The following is a 20,113-nucleotide window of genomic DNA, read 5'->3' on the forward strand; positions in this document are numbered from 1 at the left end:
ATACATGGCTACACTCCATACAAATACTTTCATAAATGACTTTCTGACACTTAAATCTATACTCGATGTTAACAAATTCCTCTTCTTCAGAAGCGCTGTCCTTGCCATTGCCAGTCTACATTTTATATCCTCTCTACTTCGACCATCATCAGTTATTTTGCCCCCCAAATAGCAAAACTCCTTTACTACTTTAAGTGTCTCATTTCCTAATCTAATTCTCTCAGCATCACCCGACTTAATTCGACTACATTCCATTATGCTCGTTTTGCTTTTGTTGGTGTTCATTTTATACCCTCCTTTCAAGACACTGTCCATTCCGTTCAGCTGCTCTTCCAGGTCCTGTGATGTCTCTGACAGAATTACAATGTCATCGGCGAACCTCAAAATTTTTATTTCTTCTCCATGGATTTTAATACCTACTCCGAACTTTTCTTTTGTTTCCTTTATTGCTTGCTACTTGCGCAGTATTGGCGGATAAATAAGATAATTCAATAAATGAATGTATTTCGTAACTGTTGTAGTCGCCGCTATGACTGTTCATTCAGCATGCATGCTCTAAAACATCGTATTCATGCGCCAATACCGGGCACGACACATTCAATTAAAATGTATCCTTTGTACGGAAATACACATAATGAACGTACGAGTGAAGGTTGTAGACAGATGGACTATGGCATATGGAAGTATGGATCTAGCTGTGAAGCGTGCTCGGATAGCATAAGTTGTTATGGCGACCATTCAGACAGGCGGGAAATCCGGGTTTGAGTCACGCCCGGCTCAACATTTCAATGCCGTCATTCTATTGTACAGCTGAAGGTTGTCCATATTCGCATTTGCGAATACAGTTTCATGTATTTAACGGCAAAGGTCATTTTACACTTGTCTAGAAAACTGAGGACATTATACATTTCCTCTACACTGCCGTCCATTAAAGCTGCTACATCAGGAAGAATAACAAGTAACGTAATTTTACCTGTCGTGCGTACACAATGTAGTAGAAGGAACAGATAATTAAGTTTATAGGTGATATGGGGTATAAAACGAGCTTCTCGTCCTGGTGTTGAAGGTCCGAGGGATGTCGACCAACCATCGTACCATCCTCAGACTTTGAGTCTTGCGCATGCGGTATGGAGTGGCATCTGGTCAGCAACCGCTCCCCCGGCCGTTTGGACGACTTTCCAGACCGTTGAACCGCTACTTTCCATTCTAATAGCTCCTCAGCAGGCATCAGGGGCTGAGAGCAACCCGTACAATTCCTCCCACCAAGGACAAATCCTTATCAGTACCGGGAATTGAAGCTGGGCCCTCCATGTGGCAGCCACCCACTGACCACTCGGCTACGGAGGTATCCTGAGCTTGGAGGACAGTTACACGCAAATCATCCCGTGGTGCTTCAACTGTGTCGTAGACTTGATCCATCGTAGTGGCTGGTGAGTGGTGTGTGCTCATCTCTCAGCAAGCCATGAACAGGTGTTTGCAGTGGGTACCAGATATGGAGAAAGAAACTGACGGGGCAACAATCTAACATACTCGGCATCGAGGTGGGTCGGGACACCACAGGCAACCTACAATCTGGCATTATCTTGTTGGAAGATAACTTGACTGAGACATCAGAGAGAGTGCACAGTCGCTGGTCTGAAGACGTGAAAAATGCATCGGTTTATGTTCAAATTACCATCTATGCGAACTGGCGGTGGTAAATTGGGTACCCAATGGGAGCATACATTATTACGGTAGGTGCTGAGCCGTTATGACGAGGACGAATGCGATCTGGTGTCACAAACTTTCATCGTGGTGCTGCGTGCAAAACCGGGACTAGTAGAAGAAAAATAAAAATAAAAGATTTTAATCCTGCTACTCTATGGCCATGGTGCAGCAACCGTGATATATTTTGTGTAGGAAAAAATCAGTCTAGGTTACAATGCAAACGGAAGCTATGCTGACGGGTTTCATCTTTTTGAGACATCTCCAGAATTTGTTTAGGAACTGCGGGCAACGCACTAGTCGTAAATAGCCAAAAATTTTTGGTGTGCACCTTCGGCGAAGGCATGCAGCTACGCTTAGATAGGGCCACCATTGTAACCTTCACATAGAAAATGTGCACACATGCAGTCATGGTAACTACAATTTATGTGTCAAGATAGGAAGGGTGGCCCTATCTAAGCACAGTTGCACGCATTCGCCGAAGTAGCACACCAAAAGTTTTGGCTACTTACGACTAATGCGTTAGCCGAAGTTCCTAAATAAATTCTGAAGTTGCCTCAAAAAGGCAACACGCGTCAGTAGAGCTTCTGCTGATTTTGCAACCTTGACTGCTATTTCGTACTAAAAAGTAAGATTTGTTGGCACACTTAAATCCAGTGCTATTGTGCGTACCAGCGCCAGAGCGCTTTTCTGTGCTGCCATGTCATGAGAAGCTGCATCAGTGATCGCCGTGCTGATAGACCATGGTGTTTCGCATAGTCCGTGGCTATATTTGTTTTGCTGAAAAAAATAGAACGTTCCGGGACGCCAAGTATGTTTGGTAGCTGTGTAATCGTGCACAGTTAACAATGGGCTGTCCTCTCGGGCGCTAGTCGCGTGTTGGCATTGACTCCCTTTGTGGCGTTGAGTGTAACTCACGAAACCCTTTGATTCCATATTCGGTTTACGGCCGTTGGATCACTGCCAATTCGAGCAGCATTATTGCGAAACGAGGGACTGCAGTCTGGACATGCCATGATCCTGCCGCTCTCAAATTCTAAGACGAGATGGTAGACGATTTTGCTTCTTAGACGAGGCATGACGCCACCTTCTAGGAATGAACAAATATCCAAATGCAATTTCTGGATGAGGAATCCAGACTGACAGAATGTGTGGGGTGTTACTCAGTTCTCGGCGCGGTTCTACTGAAATGCTGATCATTTGACTATCAAAGAATGTAGCTCACTTCGTGCCAGTTCGACGTTTCTTGCGTGACACCTCCAAGATGAGGAAATTTTAATGGTCAGCAGTGTAGGACAGCATACTGCGCCCTGTTTGTCAGCAAATTCTCAATTGTGACGCTGTTGCTGCTACCTGGGGTTTCAAAACATTGCTTGTTAATGTTGAATACATGACCGCACTAGTGGAACGCTAGGTAAAGATAACTAAGTTTTACAGTTTATCTGTGTACTGTAGCATTATGTTCCTGAAAATATTGTTCGTAGAAATAGCTGCAAATATTTCTAAATAATAATGTTTAGCATGAAATGTATTCGCTGTTGCGAAATGGACATGTATGATCGAATGGAGACACTGAAAATTTGTGCCAGACCGGGACTCGAACCCGGATTTCTCGCATATCGCGAGCGGTGACTTACCATTAGGTTATCCGAGCCCGACTTACGGGCAGACCCAAACTTCCGTATTAAGGGCTTATTTCAATAGTGGTTCAAGTCCATTTTTGTTCAGTCCTAAAGTATACTTGAATATTTCTGGTATCTCAGCTGCAGATTTTTCAGTGCTGATTTAACTTTAGGACACTGTATCTCAGAATGAACAAAAATGGACTTGTACCACTATTGAAATAAGCCCATCATATGTCGTCAAACATGTGTCCATAGCCTGTACTCGTACATCCATTATGTATATTCCCGTACACGAAACACACTTTAATTGAAAGTCTCTTGCTTGGTGTCGGTGGATAAACACGATATTGCAGTACTTGTGTTGTTCCAAAGTGCGATACAATATTTCTTCGGACATACATGCATGTCTCAAGGAACTGATCAGCGGGACTGCAGCCGTTATGAAATGCGTCCATTCGTGTTCGAGGAAATACTGCATCGTGCTATAGAAAAACACAGGCACTGCAATATCGTAACAATGTTTAGGGATGATTTCAAATTTCTGTAGCCTCCAACATACATACAAAGAGTGGTTCTTCGTTAGAGCAGTTGGAGTTAACCGACTCACTGAAGTCAAATTGTAACCACCAGCCGATTACTCTAAATGCGAACAAAAAGGCTCAAATGGCTCTGAGCCCTATGGGACTTAACTGCTGAGGTCATCAGTCCCCTAAAACTGAGAACTTAATAAACCTAACTAACCTAAGGACGTCACACACACCCATGCCCGAGGCAGGATTCGAACCAGCGACAGTAGCGGTCGCGCTTCCAGACTGTAGCGCCACTCCGGCCGACAAATGTGAACAATTTTTAGAGTATTGATCCTAATATCACTCCCAACGCTTAGTGCCTTCAAAAGTGAAACAGTCGCGAATTGCTGATAAAGCTTCAAACACCAAGTTTCTCCTAAATTCTTGAATTTAGCACATCTCTCGACAACGTGGTTGAAGTGCCGCCAGAACCGACCCAGGTCGTTAGCACTAACGCGTCTCGCACTGTGGCACGTTCTTTGTAGAGAAGCGCTTCAAATAAAATGCGCGCGACCTTTTCGTGAGACCATCTATACTGAAGAGCTGTTTGAGAAACAAGGTCAGTTGGTAATGCGAGAGGCGTCCTAGAAGCTAGTGGTTTGCGCTCGGCGTTTCTGTTTGGCTGGAGGGCACCGGTACGGCACCAGTGGCTGCGCGCGGCAGACAGACTGTGACGGCCGCGGACAAAGGAGTAACGGGGGGCCGGCAGCTCTGGTGGCGCTTTGTCGGTGCTCCCGACCGTAGCGTGCCGTGCCGTGCCGTGCCGTGCCGTGCCGCGGGGCGCCAGGGCTGACGACCGCCCATCCGCCCCAGAGACCGGAGGCCGACTCGCCATACGGCGGAACCACGGGGTCGCGGGATCTGGAGCGGCTGCACACCTCACTTCCCACTGCTGCGAACCGAGAGGGCCGAAGAACGGACACGAGGAAATTGGTTGCACCAGGTAGTTACAATTAAAGTGCAGCTACTCGCGGAGATACAGTGTAGGCCGTAAATATCGTATTCAGTGAAACTTGATAGATATAATAATGACGAATCGATTTACACTACAAAACAATTAGTTCCGATTTTGGCCACTAGATGCAAATCTAGCGCTGTAAGTCGTTTATATGACGGCATGCCATCCACGCTGTAAATACACTACTGGCCATTAAAATTGCTTCACTACGAAGATGACGTGCTACAGACGCGAAATTTAACCGACAGGGAGAAGATGCTGTGATGTGCAAGTGATATGCTTTTCAGAGCATTCACACAAGGTTGGCGCCGGTGGCGACACCTACAACGTGCTGACATGAGGAAAGTTTCCAACCGATTTCTCGTAGACAAGCAGCAGTTGACCGGCGTTGCCTGGTGAAACGTTGTTGTCATGCCTCGTGTAAGGAGGAGAAATGCGTACCATCACGTTTCCGACTTTGATAAAGGTCGGATTGTAGCCTATCGCGATTGCGTTTTATCGTATCGCGACACTGCTGCTCGCGTTGGTCGACATCCAATGGCTGTTAGCAGAATATGGAATCGGTGGGTTCAGGAGGGTAATAAAGACCACCGTGCTGGATCCCAACGGCCTCGTATCACTAGCAGTCGAGATGACAGGCGTCTTATCCGCATGCCTGTAACGGATCGTGCAGCCACCTCTCGATCCCTGGGGACGTTAGCAAGACGACAACCGTCTGCACGAACAGTTCGACGACGCTTGTAGCAGCATGTACTATCACCTCGGATACAATGGCTGCGGTTACCCTTGACGCTGCATCAGACAGGAGCGCCTGCGATGGTGTACTCAACTACGAACCTGTGTGCACGGATGGCAAAATGTCATTTTTTCGAATGAATCCAGGTTATGTTTACAGCATAATGATGGTCACATCCGTATTTGGCGACATCGCGGTGAGCGCACGTTGGAAGTGTGTATTCGTCATCGCCATACTGGCGTATCACCCGGCGTAATGGTATGGGGTGCCATTGGTTGCACGTCTCGGTCACCTCTTGTTGGCATTTGACGGCACTTTGAACAGTGGACGTTACATTTCAGATGTGCTATGACCCGTGCCTCTACCCTTCATTCGATCCCTGCGAAACCCTAAGTTTCAGCAGGATAATGCACGACTACGTGTTGCAGGTCCTGTACGGGCCTTTCTGGATACAGAAAATGTTCAACTGCTGCCCTGGCCAGCACATTCTCCAGATCTCTCACCAATTGAAAACGTCTGGTCAATGGTGACCTAGCAACTGGCTCGTTACAATACGCTAGTCTCTACTCTTGATGAACTCTGGTATCGTGTTGAAGCTGCATGGGCTGCTGTACCTGTACACGCCATCCAAGCTCTGTTTGACTCAATGCCCAGGCGTATCAAGGCATTTTATTACGGTCAGAGGTGGCTGTTCTGGGTACTGACTTCTCAGGATCTATGCACCCAAATTGCGTGAAAATGTAATCACATGTCAGTTCTAGTATAATATATTTTTCCAATGAATACCCGTTTATCATCTGCATTTCTTCTTGATGTAGCAATTTTAATGGCCAGTAGTGTAGAACTATGACTATCGAGAAGAGAAACGACGCGCTCTAGTGACTGTTACTCTAAAGAGTCAAAGAAACTGGTACACCTGCCTAATATCGTCTAGGGCTCCCGCGAGCACGCAGAAGTGCCGCAATACTACATGGCATGGACTAGACTAATGTCTGAAGTAGTGCTAGAGGGAACTGACACCATGAATCCTGCAGGGCTATCCATAAATTCGTTAGAGTTCGAGGGGGTGGAGATCTCTTCTTAACAGCACGTTGAAAGGCATCTCAGATATGCTCAATAATGTTTATGTCAGGGGAATTTGACAGTTTCAACTAGAAGAGTGTTCCTGGAGCCACTCTATAGCAACTCTGGACGTGTGGGGTGTCGCGTTGTCCTGCTGGAATTGTCGAAGTCCGTCGGAATGCGCAGTGGACATGAATGATTGCAGCTGATCAGACAGGATGCTTAAGTACGTATCAACTGTCAGAGTCGTATCTACACGTATCAGGGGTCCCATATCACTCCAAATGCACACGCCATGCACCGTTACAGAGCCTCAACCAGTTTGAACCGTCCCCTGTTGACATGCAGGGTCCATGGATTCAGGAGGTCGTCTCCATACCCGTACACATCCATCCGATTAATACCATTTTAAATGAGACTCGTCCGACCAGACAAGTTCCGGGTCACGAGAAGTCCAATGTCGGCGTTGACAGGGCCAGGCGAGGCGTAAAGCTTTGTGTCGTGCAGTCATCAAGGGTACATGAGTGGGCCTTCGGCTCCTAAAGCCCACATCGATGATGTTTCGTTGAATAGTTCGTACGTTGACACTTGCTGATGGCGCAGCACTGAAATGCGCAGCAATTTGCGCAAGGGTTATACATCTATCATGTTGAACGCTTCTCTTCAGTCGCCATCGGTCCCGTTCTTATAGTATCTTTTTTTTTCAGGTCACGGCGATTTTATGTTTCACCGGATTCCTGATATTTACGGTGCTGTTGTGAAATGACCGTACGGGAAAATCCCCAAAAATGGTTCAAATGGATCTGAGCACTATGGGACTTAACATCAGTGGTCATCAGTTCCCTAGAACTTAGGACTACTTAAACCTAACTAACCTAAGGACGTCACACACATCCATGCCCGAGGCAGGATTCGAACCTGCTACCGTAGCGGCCACGCGGTTCAAGACTGAAGCGCCTAGAACCGCACGGCCACACCGGCAGGCAGCAAATCCCCACTACATTGATACTTCGGAGATCTTATGTCCCATCGCTCGTGCGCCGACTACAGCAGTACGTTCAAACTCACTTAAATTATGGTAACCTGCCATTATAGCAGCAGTAACCGATCTAAAAACTGCGCCACACTTGGCTTATCTAGGCGTTGCCGACCGAAGCGCCGTATTCTATTTACATATGTCAATACGCATACCTATACCAGTTTCTTTGGGGCTTCGGTGTATATGTGAACGGTAAGAATTACAGTGTTGCCTTGAGAGAGCATCGCCGACTGAAAGGTCTGAGGAAGGCCCGATTTCATTAAATGATGAAATATGATGATGATGATGATGATGATGATGATGATGATGATGATGATGATGATGATGATGATGATGAAATTAGAAAACACGGTCTGGAACAGGAAGGCGTCCTATCTCGGTGGCAGTTATTTACGACGTTGCTGTTACTGTAACTGACGATGCAGCTCGTGCCCTGGGTACTGATAGTGATCGTGCAATATCACGAAAATTGTCCATGACATAGTCAACGTTACTGAAAGTTTTGCGGTCTGCTTTAAACGGGTACACACGCAAGATCCAGACGGTGCAGAAGCGAAACTTCATGACCCGCAGCAACGTCTGAATTTGCTCTTCGTTTTCTGGCACGGATCGAATTTGGTGACATGCGACCGGGCAGTGTTCAATAGAGTGACGAGTCACATTCTAAACTACAGGCTGCAGCGAGCACACAAAACTGCCGACTTTGGTATACTGATAAGCCATGTTGTGCACGAAGAGCCATTGCCTTACGTCACTGTGGTGTGGATGCACAAACACTTTATTCTCGGTCCGTTCTTTCAGTAGAACACACCCAAAGGGCCTGTCAGAGGTACGGTGGCTGGCGCCTGCACGTCATCGACCTTGTATAGCATTTAATTCCTGCTTTGGAGAGCGCGTGTGTGTGGAAACAACTATTCTCATACAACATGGGGCAACACCTCATGTCGTTAGCCTAGTGAAATAGGTGCTTCGCTCTACCTTCCACGAACGTATTATATCCAGAGATTTCCAGATCCGTGGGCTGCAAGATCACCTGGCCTGAACCGGTATGACTTTTGGTTCCGGGCATATCTACAAGAACGCGTTTGCCAGGACCACATTCGGCGGTCTCTACCCGATCTGAAGGCCAGTACACAGGAAAACGTTCACATTCCACTGGAACTGCTGCGAGCAACTGTTGATTCCAACGTTTTACGGATGCAACATCTCGCCGACGTGTCCGATGCTTACATTGAACAAAGTTTGTAAGAGGCGGTTAATAGTAGTGTCAACATTATGCCTTTCTCACTTGTTTGTCCTTCCCTGCTCATGTCCCGTTCTTAATATTTCTACACATCTTCCTTGCAATCACAGCGCCAGATTTGCGCCTGGTGTCCAAACTTATAACTAATTTTTTCCAGCGTAAATTAGTACCACATTAACGCATCAGAATACCTACCAAGTTTCGCTGCCTCGCGGTAGTTACGGCCGACACTAGACCTGTGTGTGTAGCTACACTTCAGTTATTACCATCCGGTGCAAAAATCAACACTTGAAACTGACATGAACTATCTAATCACCATAAATAAGATTTTATAGACAATGTCTGCGTACACTTTTGATTAAAGTTATCACGGCATCCCTAAATAATGCGGAAATGACCACCAGATGTCACTGGAGGCGAACGTGCCAGTGTAAAAATACACAGGGACTAATGTGTTGTCACTGGAGATGCAGTAACACCAGAATGGGTCGGTTAGGTGTGCTAAACTACTTCTAACGGGGACAAGTCGTTGGATAGCACCGGTGCAACAAATTCATTAGGGACATTTCAACCTTGCTGCAACTGCCGAAGTCGACTGTCGGTGATTTGACTGTGAAACGGAAGTACGAAGTTACAACCAGGCTAAACCAACACCAACCGACGTCATGTACCGACGGGCAAGGACCCCGTCGAGCACTGCGGTTGGTGGTTGTAAGAAATCGTGTGAAATCAGCGGAAGGAATAACTAGTGATTTCCGAAGTGCTTCCAGCAGTCCAGCTATAACAGTCACCATGCGTAGGGTGTTCAAACGAATGGGGTGCATTTGCCGAGAAGCTCCACATACGCCCCGCATTTCTGTAGTCAGTGCTAATCGCGCCTGAGGCGGTGTAAAGAGCGACGACACTGGACGCCGGATGACTGGAAATGAGAAGTGTGGAGTGATTAGTCGCGCTACACCCTATGGCATTCCGATGGACGATGTTGAGTTTGGTGAATTCTAGAGAATGTTGGTTGTCGTCCCGTTTAGCGGCAAAAGTAAAGTACAGAGGAGGTAGTATTACATCATGTTTTCCGTAATTATGGTGTGGTCCTCTCATAGCACTTAGGAAAACGATAGGGATGTGAATACATTTTACAGCACTGTGTATTACGTACAGAAGAATAGATCTGAGACGATAATTCTGTCAGCATGAAAAGACATCCTGTCACAATGCAGCATCTGTGAGGCAGTGGTTTTTAGACAATAACATTCCTGGTATGGACTGACCTTCACGAACCCAATGGAACCCCTTTGGGATGAGTTGAAACGTCGACATCTTTCTTGACCGCAGCGTCGAACGTTACTGTCTCCTCCGGTTTCGGCTCTTGAGAAAGAATGGTCTGCCATACCTTCATATACACTTCGCTGAACCTATTCCTAGTGAAGTTAAAGCCGTCATAAAGGCGAAGGGCGGACACAATCCATATTAATTTCCGCTAAATGTTGTGCAAATACTTACGACATAATAGTGTTTATTGACTTTTTAAACATGGGTCCGCAGCCTGTCCACCTTATTTAAAGAACAATATATTCCTCTTATGGCTGTAGAAGTTTCTGTTCTCCTATTTGTAGCGATACAGTGCTTCCGTCTAGCTATTAGAACACATTAAAGCAAACCACGTGGGGTTTGTATGTTGAGTTTTCTGTGCTAGGTAAGGCGGTACCATGGCGCCTTGCGGTGCCACTCGCAGACCAAGACACCACAAATTCTAGGAAAGGAGCCCTCTGGAGGTGAGACCATCGACGCGCCATGGACATCTAACGACCTTCTCTGGCTATAGCTGCGCGCCAAATACTGTCTTAGTAAATCGGACACCAGATACGATTAGAGTAATACAACAATAATTAAAGCTAACGTTCGTAAGAGAGAAATAGTAGCTTAAGATAGAGACTAGTCTGACTGAGACGCTAAACCAGGAGTTAATGTAATTAAATATCAAAAAATAACAAAGTAGACAGAGAGGGAGACCACCCCTGTGATTAGCTGGCGCTTCTTAAAAAGTTCTGGTCTAGCAGTGTGTGCCATCTGGCCAGGATATTCTCTCTGGAAGAAGTGGTAAAATTCACCACAAGGGGAGATTTGCTGACTTCGACTTCTCATGTACGCTTAGCGCACTGAAGACGTCGGGATAGAATGTGATATGTGAGTGCAGCCTTTCTCGGAGAATTCGTATGTGAAGTCTTCACGGGTTGTCAGCCGAGTAGCGTCGTCGTCTCGTAGAGACGTTTCGATGGAATGCGTCTCCATCATCTTCAGGCGAAGTGTCGAAATATCGTCGGTCGAGGGATGATACCTCCATAGAAATACTGTTACACGACAACGTAATCAACCGCGACAGTGGCTACCATCTCGGCACAGCCTGGGAGCCTTCAGACAGGAAAATCAGAGAAGAACGTTCCGTTCCATCAAGGGCCACGGACGGTGCAGACAGAGACGGACCCCGGGACACGAACCCCGCACACACGTCCCCCCAGCACCGGCTGCGGGCGCGTGATAGTCCGGCGGCTTGAAGCGGAGAGCGGTCCGGCAGAGATATCCCGACACTTCGCCTGAAGATAATGCAGACGAATTCCATCGAAACGTTGCTACGAGACAACGACGCTACTCCGCTGACAACCCGTAAAGACTTCATATATGGGATAATATGTCGTGTGGCTGGTTTGTACCGACGTTGAAACTGATTTCCGCCGCTGTACTAAACACACATCCTTGTTCATGTACAACTGTGAGATTTTTTGTGATTGGAATTACGGTATTAACCGTATTGAGATTTGCAATAATGTGCCAAGCCTTGTCTTAAAGGCGTTGGTAATGTGCGAGTAGATATAATGAGCTTTAATGATTGTAACTGGATCACTCACATTCCTTGTGATCAGGTCATGATACGACTTTTAATCTAGTAGTCATATTTTCAGTCGGTTTCATCTTGTTGCATTTCAGTCGTTGCGTACAGGAGCCAACCCGAAATAAGCAGAAGCTTTTCTCATACAAGGGTTATTCGTTTTGCCGTGTAATCCGAAACTATTCGTTCAGTTTAATGCATTCGGTAAAGAACATTGAAAGAACATTCCAGACGTATGGTTCCTGTTCAAGGTCGGTGGTTGATCCTTCCACTCAGTTTTTTATTACAGGGGCCAAACGGCGCTCTGACCGTACACGCCGAGCTACCGTGCCGGCTACCATTCGGCTATCTGTGCACGGCTGACAGCCAGACCCAAACTTCCATACGTCTTCAACCATGTGTGTACAAGCTACAAACGTGCATTCATTATGTATATGCATGCATATCCAAAGGAACTTTGCATCGTATTCAGAATAACACAGGCACTGCAGTATCGTGTTTATCCGCCGACACCGGGCAAGCGACTTTCACCTGTACGGTAATATGCATAAGGATGAATAAGTTCAGGTTGTAGAAGCACGGTTGACGACATATGGAGGTTCAGGCCCGGCCGTGAGTCCTGGACGGATAGCCAAATGGTAAGGTGACCGCTCGTGATAAGCGCGAAATCCGGGTTCGAGTCCCGGTCTGGCACAAATTTTCACTGCCGTCATTCTGTTCTACAGCTGATGGTTGTCCATATTCGCAATTGCGAATACATTTAATGCATTTAATAACGGCTGTAGTCACCGCAGTGCCTGTTCCTTTGAACATGCAAGCACGTCCAGAGGAACTTTGCATCGTATTCAGAATAACACAGGAACTGCAATATCGCATTTTGTTGGTGTTGCTGACGTACGCTGTTGTCGATGTCGCTGATTGGGAATATGTAGTGACATTCAAATATCCAGTTTTCATATTTGGGCACATGTGAATGCACAAGTACGCGACTTCGTGCTAATAAACTACACTCTCGCCGGTAGGATGGTTGGATCATACCTTCTCCCATTCCGCCTCAACGGAAGGGGATATCGCATCTTCGTGGAAAATGCGTTGCCAGAACTGCTGGAGGATGTGCCTCTACATGTTAGACAAAGGATGTACTTCCGGCACGATGGGGCACCAATTCATTTCAGCGTTGCTGTGAGGAATCATCCGAGAGCCGTCTTCGGAAATCGATTTATCGGCCGAGGTGACCCGGTGGCCTGTGTACGAAACCTTTGTGAAAACAAAAGACGACCTCGTTCTATTATTGCCGTCGCTGATGGTACCATCACAGACATGCCAGTATCTTCGAACGTACGTGACAGTCAATGGTTCAACGATGTACTGCGTGCATACACGCCAATGATTGTGCATTCGAGCAGTACTTGTGAATGCTAATGCTTTTTTAATTAGCATGCAAGAACTGCCTTGTGGGTAAATCTTTCTTAGCATCAGAAATTGCTTTCAGGGATACATGTACAATATCTAAATGTATTGTTTTAATGCTGTTTACCTCCTGTAATGATTTGAACCAATAGTTTCGGAACACCCTGTATATTGCAATATCGGTGTTACTCCGATGTCAAGCGTAAATAATATTTTGTGCCATGTGACGGCACAGATATAAGTATCGGTATCCGTGTAGGCTTTTGTACCACATTACAGCACTGGAACCAGCAGCTGTGAGCACTTTCTGCAGTGCCTTTTGCAGCCACCCGTTATTATGAAGAACGGCGAGCATACATACCACGTTCACGGGCCCTTTGGTCCTCAATCACGCCTTCCTCTGGCAGGCGTCGAGAATAGTTTGTATGGGATCGTGGTTCTGTTCCATCAACTACGTACCAGCAAATACCGAAAATTGGTGCAAATTGTTGACTTTAGACATCCTTGGCCTTGGCTGTACCAACTCCAAGTCGAACCCGCGGGTATAACTTGTGGCCACATTCTACGAAACCACATGGACACTATAATTTAACAAATTGACCAATACTGCCTGAATTGAGGTCGACTTTTTGAAGTTGATGATGTTCTTGACTCCTCAGTTATTGATATTAAACGTCGTTCTGAATGAAAAGGATAGGGCTTTCGACAACCTACGCAACACAGAAAATCATTGAAAAAGTTGGTTATTCGGCAATAAGATAATAGAAAATTGAGAGAGAGAGAGAGAGAGAGAGAGAGAGAGAGAGAGAGAGAGAGAGACCAGCCGCTACGTTCACGTCGCAGTACCCTCTGGTCAACAACGCTATCATTTCCGCTTCCTAGTCGTTGGTCGGCGTTACCGTCAGTGGCCACATATAAAGTGCCAGTTAGTCCGTAGTACCGTTATGTGCGCACTGAAGGCGATGGTCATGCGCTGTTAATCACGCAAAAGACTCTGCTTACAAGCTGAGGAATCATATATTCTTCTTTCCGGATGCACGTCGAGTCTGATTTTAACCATCAGAAAATGTATCAAGCGTACCGTCTTAAACATGATACATGCTGCTAGGGTGGATTTATATTCATGTGAATAGGTGGTAAACATGATCTTCTAACTACGTCGACAGGTCCCCGTTGTGCAGACAGTGTTTAGCAAATTTTTAATATTGAGCCTCTCATTCTGCAGCCACCAGTACGCAGTAATGAAATTCTCTGACAGATGAAAAGCTGTGTATGCGCGCGCCTGGGAAACGAACCTGCACCCTTGGCTTCCATAGGCAACTTTGTTATGAATTGCTTTATTCAGGAGGCACCATGGTCTCAAAAGGGACTTCGTTGTGCTGGTGCTTAAATTTTCCTCCAGAAATGCTAGTCCCGCAAAGTATACAGGAGAGTGTCTGTGGAGTTAGGAAAGCTGTAAGGAGGTACAAGCATCATGAATATTTGAACTGCAGCATTGGGTGGAAACCTCAATTGGTGAAAGCGTTTCCGCGTAATACGGAGATACCGGAACGGTTTCTAGACAGACTGGCGCTTGTAAGTTCGTGAAGCTTAATCTTCCTTCCTCTTTTTAACAAGTTTTTAATTGTCGCTCTCTTGTCTGTCCCTCTGTTCGATACAAAGATTGCAGTTGATTTTAAAGTAACTACCCGATGAGATAGACATTTGAAACTTTCAATTTAGCTCGGAGCTGGATGACATAGCAATATTAACTCGCTTTTTTGTCCGGTGTGTGGCGAAGGGTACGAAGGGTACTTTGTTTACCACTGGTACTTTGCCCTTTTCCTGCTTCAGTTGCGAATGTGTCGCAATAAGAATGATTGCCTGATCTCCTTCCTATCTAATTTTTATTTGCACGATCTTTCGCGAGAAATGGTTAGAGGAAACAATATATTGCTTAATTCTGGTGACGATAAACTGAAATGGAGCTGAAATTTACCACATGTCTCTGTTGTAATCTCAACAAAATGATTGTAGCGGATTGAAAACTTCACACACGCAAGACTGAAAAGCAGAAAATATTCATTTAAAAAGCTTTTTAAAGTAAGACATTTGTGTAACGGACTAAATATTACAAAATAATTTCTTCTGGACTCTTATATATTCCTAACCCTACACAGACAGTCCTGAAAATTTGTGCGTGTGAATTTTTAATAGACAAGAAAGTACTCGTAAATTTTAAAACTAAGAACTTGTAACGCATGCAACAGATAATACATCAAAAAAGGTTTTGCATCACCTCGTATCCGAGAGTTCCGCAACTTGTACAGAAAATTGGGATGAAAATCAATGTAAACATCATTTCCACCCTTTCTATTGCTGATGAAAACCACAGATTGCTTGTTGTACCACCATACAGCGAAACCTTCGGAGGTGGTGGTCCAGATTTCTGTCCAGGCCGGTACCTCTAATACCAAGCAGCAAGTCCTCTTGCATTGATACATGCTTGCATTCGTCGTGGTATACTATCCACAAGTTCATCAAGAAACTGTTGGTCCAGATTGTCCCACTCCTCAACGGCGATTCAGCGTAGATCCCTTAGAGTGGTTGGTGGGTCACGTAGTCCATAAACAGTCCTTTTCAATCTATACCAGGCATTTTCGATAGGATTCATGTCTGGAGAACATGCTGGGCACTCTAGTCGAGCGATGACGTTATCCTGAAGGAAGTCATTCACAAGATGTGCACGATGGGGGCGCTTATTGTCGTCCATGAAGACGAATGTCGATATGGTTGCATTATCGGTTGGAGATCGGCATTCACGTATCGTACTGCCGTTACGGCGCCTTCCATGACCACCAGCGGCGTATGTCAGCCCCACATAATGCCACCCCAAAACAGCAGGGAGCCATGCTGCACTCGCTGGACGGTGTGTCTAAGGCCTTCAGCCTGACCGTGTTGCCTCCAAACACGTCTGCGGCGATTGTCTGGTTAAAGGCATATGCGACACTCATCGGTAAATAAAACGTGATGCGAGTCCTGAGCAGTCCATTCGACATGTTATTGGCTCCATCTGTACCGCGCTGCATGGTGTCTGGGTTGCTAAGATGGGCCAGGTCATGGACGTCGGGAGTGAAGTTACGCATCATGCAGCCTATTGCGCACATTTAGAGTCGTAACACGACGTCCTGTGGCTGCACGAAAAGCATTATTCAACATGGTAGCGTTGCTGTCAGGGACCCTCTGAGCCATAATCCGTAGCGGTCATCCACTGCAGTAGCATCCCCTGGGCGGCATGAGCGAGGCACGTCATCGACAGTTCTTGTCTCTATCTACTCTATATCCGAACAACATTGCTTCGGTTCACTCTGAGACGCCTGGACACTTCCCTCGTTGAGACCCATTCCTGGCACAAAGTAACAATGTTGACACGATCGAATCGCGGTATTGGCCGTCTAGGCGTCGCTGAACTACAGTCAACACGAGCCGTTTACATCCTTTCTGGTGGCAAGACTGAAACTGATAGTTGTCGGACCCACTCCGTCTAATAGACGCTGCTCATATATGCTTGTTTATATATCTGGGCGGGTTTAGTGACCTCTGAACAGTCAAAGGGACTGTCTCTGTGATACAATATCCACAATCAACGTCTATCTTCAGGAGTTCTGGGAACCAGTGTGATGCAAAACTTTTTTAGATGTGTGTGTAGTAAGGAGTATGGAGAGTAGCGGTCTTTGAGAAAAATCGCAGAAAAATTCATATCGTTTGCAATGCAATAAAATTGTTACTGGCTTCGGTGAAGTATTCATGCATTAGTTCTCTATTGCTTGCGATCCAGGATTTTCGTTTTAAGTTTTAAAAGTATTCTGATAGCTATTAAACATTCACAGTCACAAATGTTCGATGCTCTCTGTATTGTGTGAGGAATCTATGTGGGACTAGGAGAAATTCTTTTATACCTATTGGTCCATTTCGAAAAGTGTTACATTAAAAAGTTTTTATTTAAATAATTATTTTACTTCTGAGTTACCATGGAGTTATGTACAATCAAAATAAATGGTTGCACGACGACCAGTGTGTTTCCCTACAAAAGCAGTATGCCTAGTCTCCGTAAATTACATACTTATTAGACGTTTCGCGACCCTTTCTGCATGTTTGTTAGCTCCTTTCTGTTGAGTTTGCAGAGCTCACCACTGCCGTCAAACTAAGCAACCTTAAAGCGGCTAGACTCATATGGAGGTAGCGAATGCGCGAGCCGACGACCCCCTTCTGGACGATAGTGTCAGGTACGTACACAGAGTGACTCGTGATCTGTGGGATCTGACTACGTTACCAGCTTGACTGCCTTGCATGGCGCGACCCAGTCTCAGGAGCGACCGCGACATCAGGCGGCTGTCAGAGCCAGCATTGCTACCCATCGTTCATTGAGTTCCTGAAGTGCTAAGCGGCATAACGTACATGAACCTATTGGAACATGTGTGAAAGGCTTTCTTGCACTGCAGACAGCGTTGCTTTACTGGCGCGATCATTCATCATCGTATCATCCACAAGTGGTAATTCATTGATCCGCTTCTCGCTAGCATTTTTCAAGTAGCCAGCACATCTGAATTTCGGACTCAGGTAGACGTCATCGAGACTGTTACAGCAAATGTGTGTTCCCCTTGCAGGTATGCCGTGTCTTAATAAACACTCCACGCATTATTTATAAACGCTGTTTAGTTACAAAAATTACTTGAGCAGTTAATTACAAGTAAGAATAGTGGAAATGTTTAGCAGGCATAATTTTTCCGTGAATTTACGATTGAAAGCGGGTCAGAGAGAGAGAGAGAGAGAGAGAGATAGAGATAGAGATAGAGAGAGAGAGAGAGAGAGAGAGAGAGGAGCAGTTACGTCGCTGAGCTACCATGACAGTAGACTACAGGTGAAGTCGACGGCTAATGACAGATGCGTTCGCAGGCGCTAATAAATTGTCTAGACATAGTGCAAACACCGTGGTTGCCATTAATCATGTTATATCCGCATGAGTTGTTTGCAAAAGTCTTGTTGAATGTGGAAGCTCTTTCAAGAGGTCATTAATGCGTGTATACGGACCAGGTATTGTGAAGACAGTTCTCTGGCGTGCTCGTAACTGTACCAATATTCATACAGTTCGTCGCTGATGTTCTTTTGGACATCACTGTAATACTGTACTGGGAAAGAAGACCTCTACTCTTTCTGCTGCAGTACTTTTTTTTCTGTTTTCAGCGCCAAGCACAAATAGTCGAGGGCTTTTCTGAGCTGTTCGAACTAAACAAAATAAATGACTGTTCGAATAAATAAAATGTAAAAAATCTGACCCAAATATCATCCTTTTTCCTAAGGGTGTTAGTTTTTCATGCCATAAGAGAGCATGATACTTATATTCAAGTTATTGCAATCTGACGTAGCTGACTGCGGGAAACAGAAATGTTAACAACTAGGTTTACGTGTTTTATGTTTTTCCAATTTTTCTGGTCCACTAAATTGTTTGGAAAGACGCATAGATACGAGTACGCTGCGCGGGTTGCATAATCAACGCCTCTGGGGTGAGCATGTTGGAACCGCCACATTCGCCTTCTGCGGAACGTGAGTTTGCTTCTCTGCCGGAAGACTTTGCTATTAATTACATGATATGTATTCGCAATTGCGAATATGGACTACCATCAGCTATACAATGGAATGACGACTATGAAAATTTGTGCCGGACCGGAACTCCATGCCGGATTTACCGGTTATCGCGAGCTGTCGCCTTCATACCATTTGGCTATCCGAGTACGAAAGTCACTTGCCCGGTGTCGGCGGATAAGTATGATATTGCAGTGCCTTTGTTATTCCGAATTAGGATGTAATGTTCCTTTGGACATAACAGCAATACCCTATCGCATTGCTATTAACCGTTGTCAGGGTGCGCTCCGAAACAATGAGGAGGTGGTTCGACTCAAGAAGACAGACCTGCTCTTTCTGCTTCATTACTGTTTCTTCTATTTGCAGCACCAAGCACAAATACTCAGAAATAAATCAGTAATATGCAGTCTACAAGTCACATTTAAGGAATCCAAGGATCTATTAAATGTTAATCTTTTTAGATCACTTTTGGCACTGGCACATTGTCAGGACAATTTGTTACAACTTGTCTTTGGACTTAATTTTACTTTTGAGGCGTCACTTATTTTGACCGGGCGGTTCTAGGCGCTTCAGTCTGGAACCGCGCGACCGCTACAGTCTCAGGTTCGAATCCTGCCTCGGGCATGGATGTGTGTGATGTCCTTAGGTTAGTTAGGTTTAAGTAGTTCTAAGTTCTAGGAGAATGATGACCTCAGGAGTTAAGTCCCATAGTGCTCAGAGCCATTTGAACCTTTTTTAGCTTATTTTGAAATCACTTGTTTAAAGAAAACTAGAATAAAGCCAAAGCGGCAAACAAGTTAAAACATTGCTTGTCTCTTGGACCACTCAGTTTTCAGTAACGATGCCGTATGCGTAATTACAATCAAACTACAGTGACAGTGTTGTACGGAGAATAGCTACAATTCGTGAAACTGTAATAATTTATGATTATGATTATTATTGTAATAATAACAATAATAAATCATTGCAACGAGGAGACAATGGCAGCATACATTGAAAGAGGAAGGAATAGACGATAGGTCCACAACGTGTGGGGATCATTAGGAGACAGTGTTACCGTTTGTATCTTGATGTAAAACATTGCAACCTACGGAATGTTTTTTTTTTTTTTTAAAAAAAAAAAGACATGATGAGGGGGCCATAATAAGCCACGACAAGTACCTGACAGCAGAATCAGTTACTGAAGACTTCTCTGCATAGTAGTGGAACGATCCTATCACTGTTGCTGAAAACGAAAAGTTAAAAATTTGCTGGAATCTCA

General features: G+C 45.3%; 1 protein-coding gene across 11 annotated transcripts in view; it reads left to right on the top strand.

Moving 5' to 3' along the window:
• LOC126278161 (skin secretory protein xP2-like) overlaps window positions 1-20,113 on the top strand; it is a 522,599-nt gene that overhangs the window by 126,645 nt on the left and 375,841 nt on the right. The window lies entirely within an intron of this gene.

Source organism: Schistocerca gregaria, chromosome 1 (genome assembly GCF_023897955.1).
Source record: "Schistocerca gregaria isolate iqSchGreg1 chromosome 1, iqSchGreg1.2, whole genome shotgun sequence".
Taxonomy (NCBI): domain Eukaryota; kingdom Metazoa; phylum Arthropoda; class Insecta; order Orthoptera; family Acrididae; genus Schistocerca; species Schistocerca gregaria.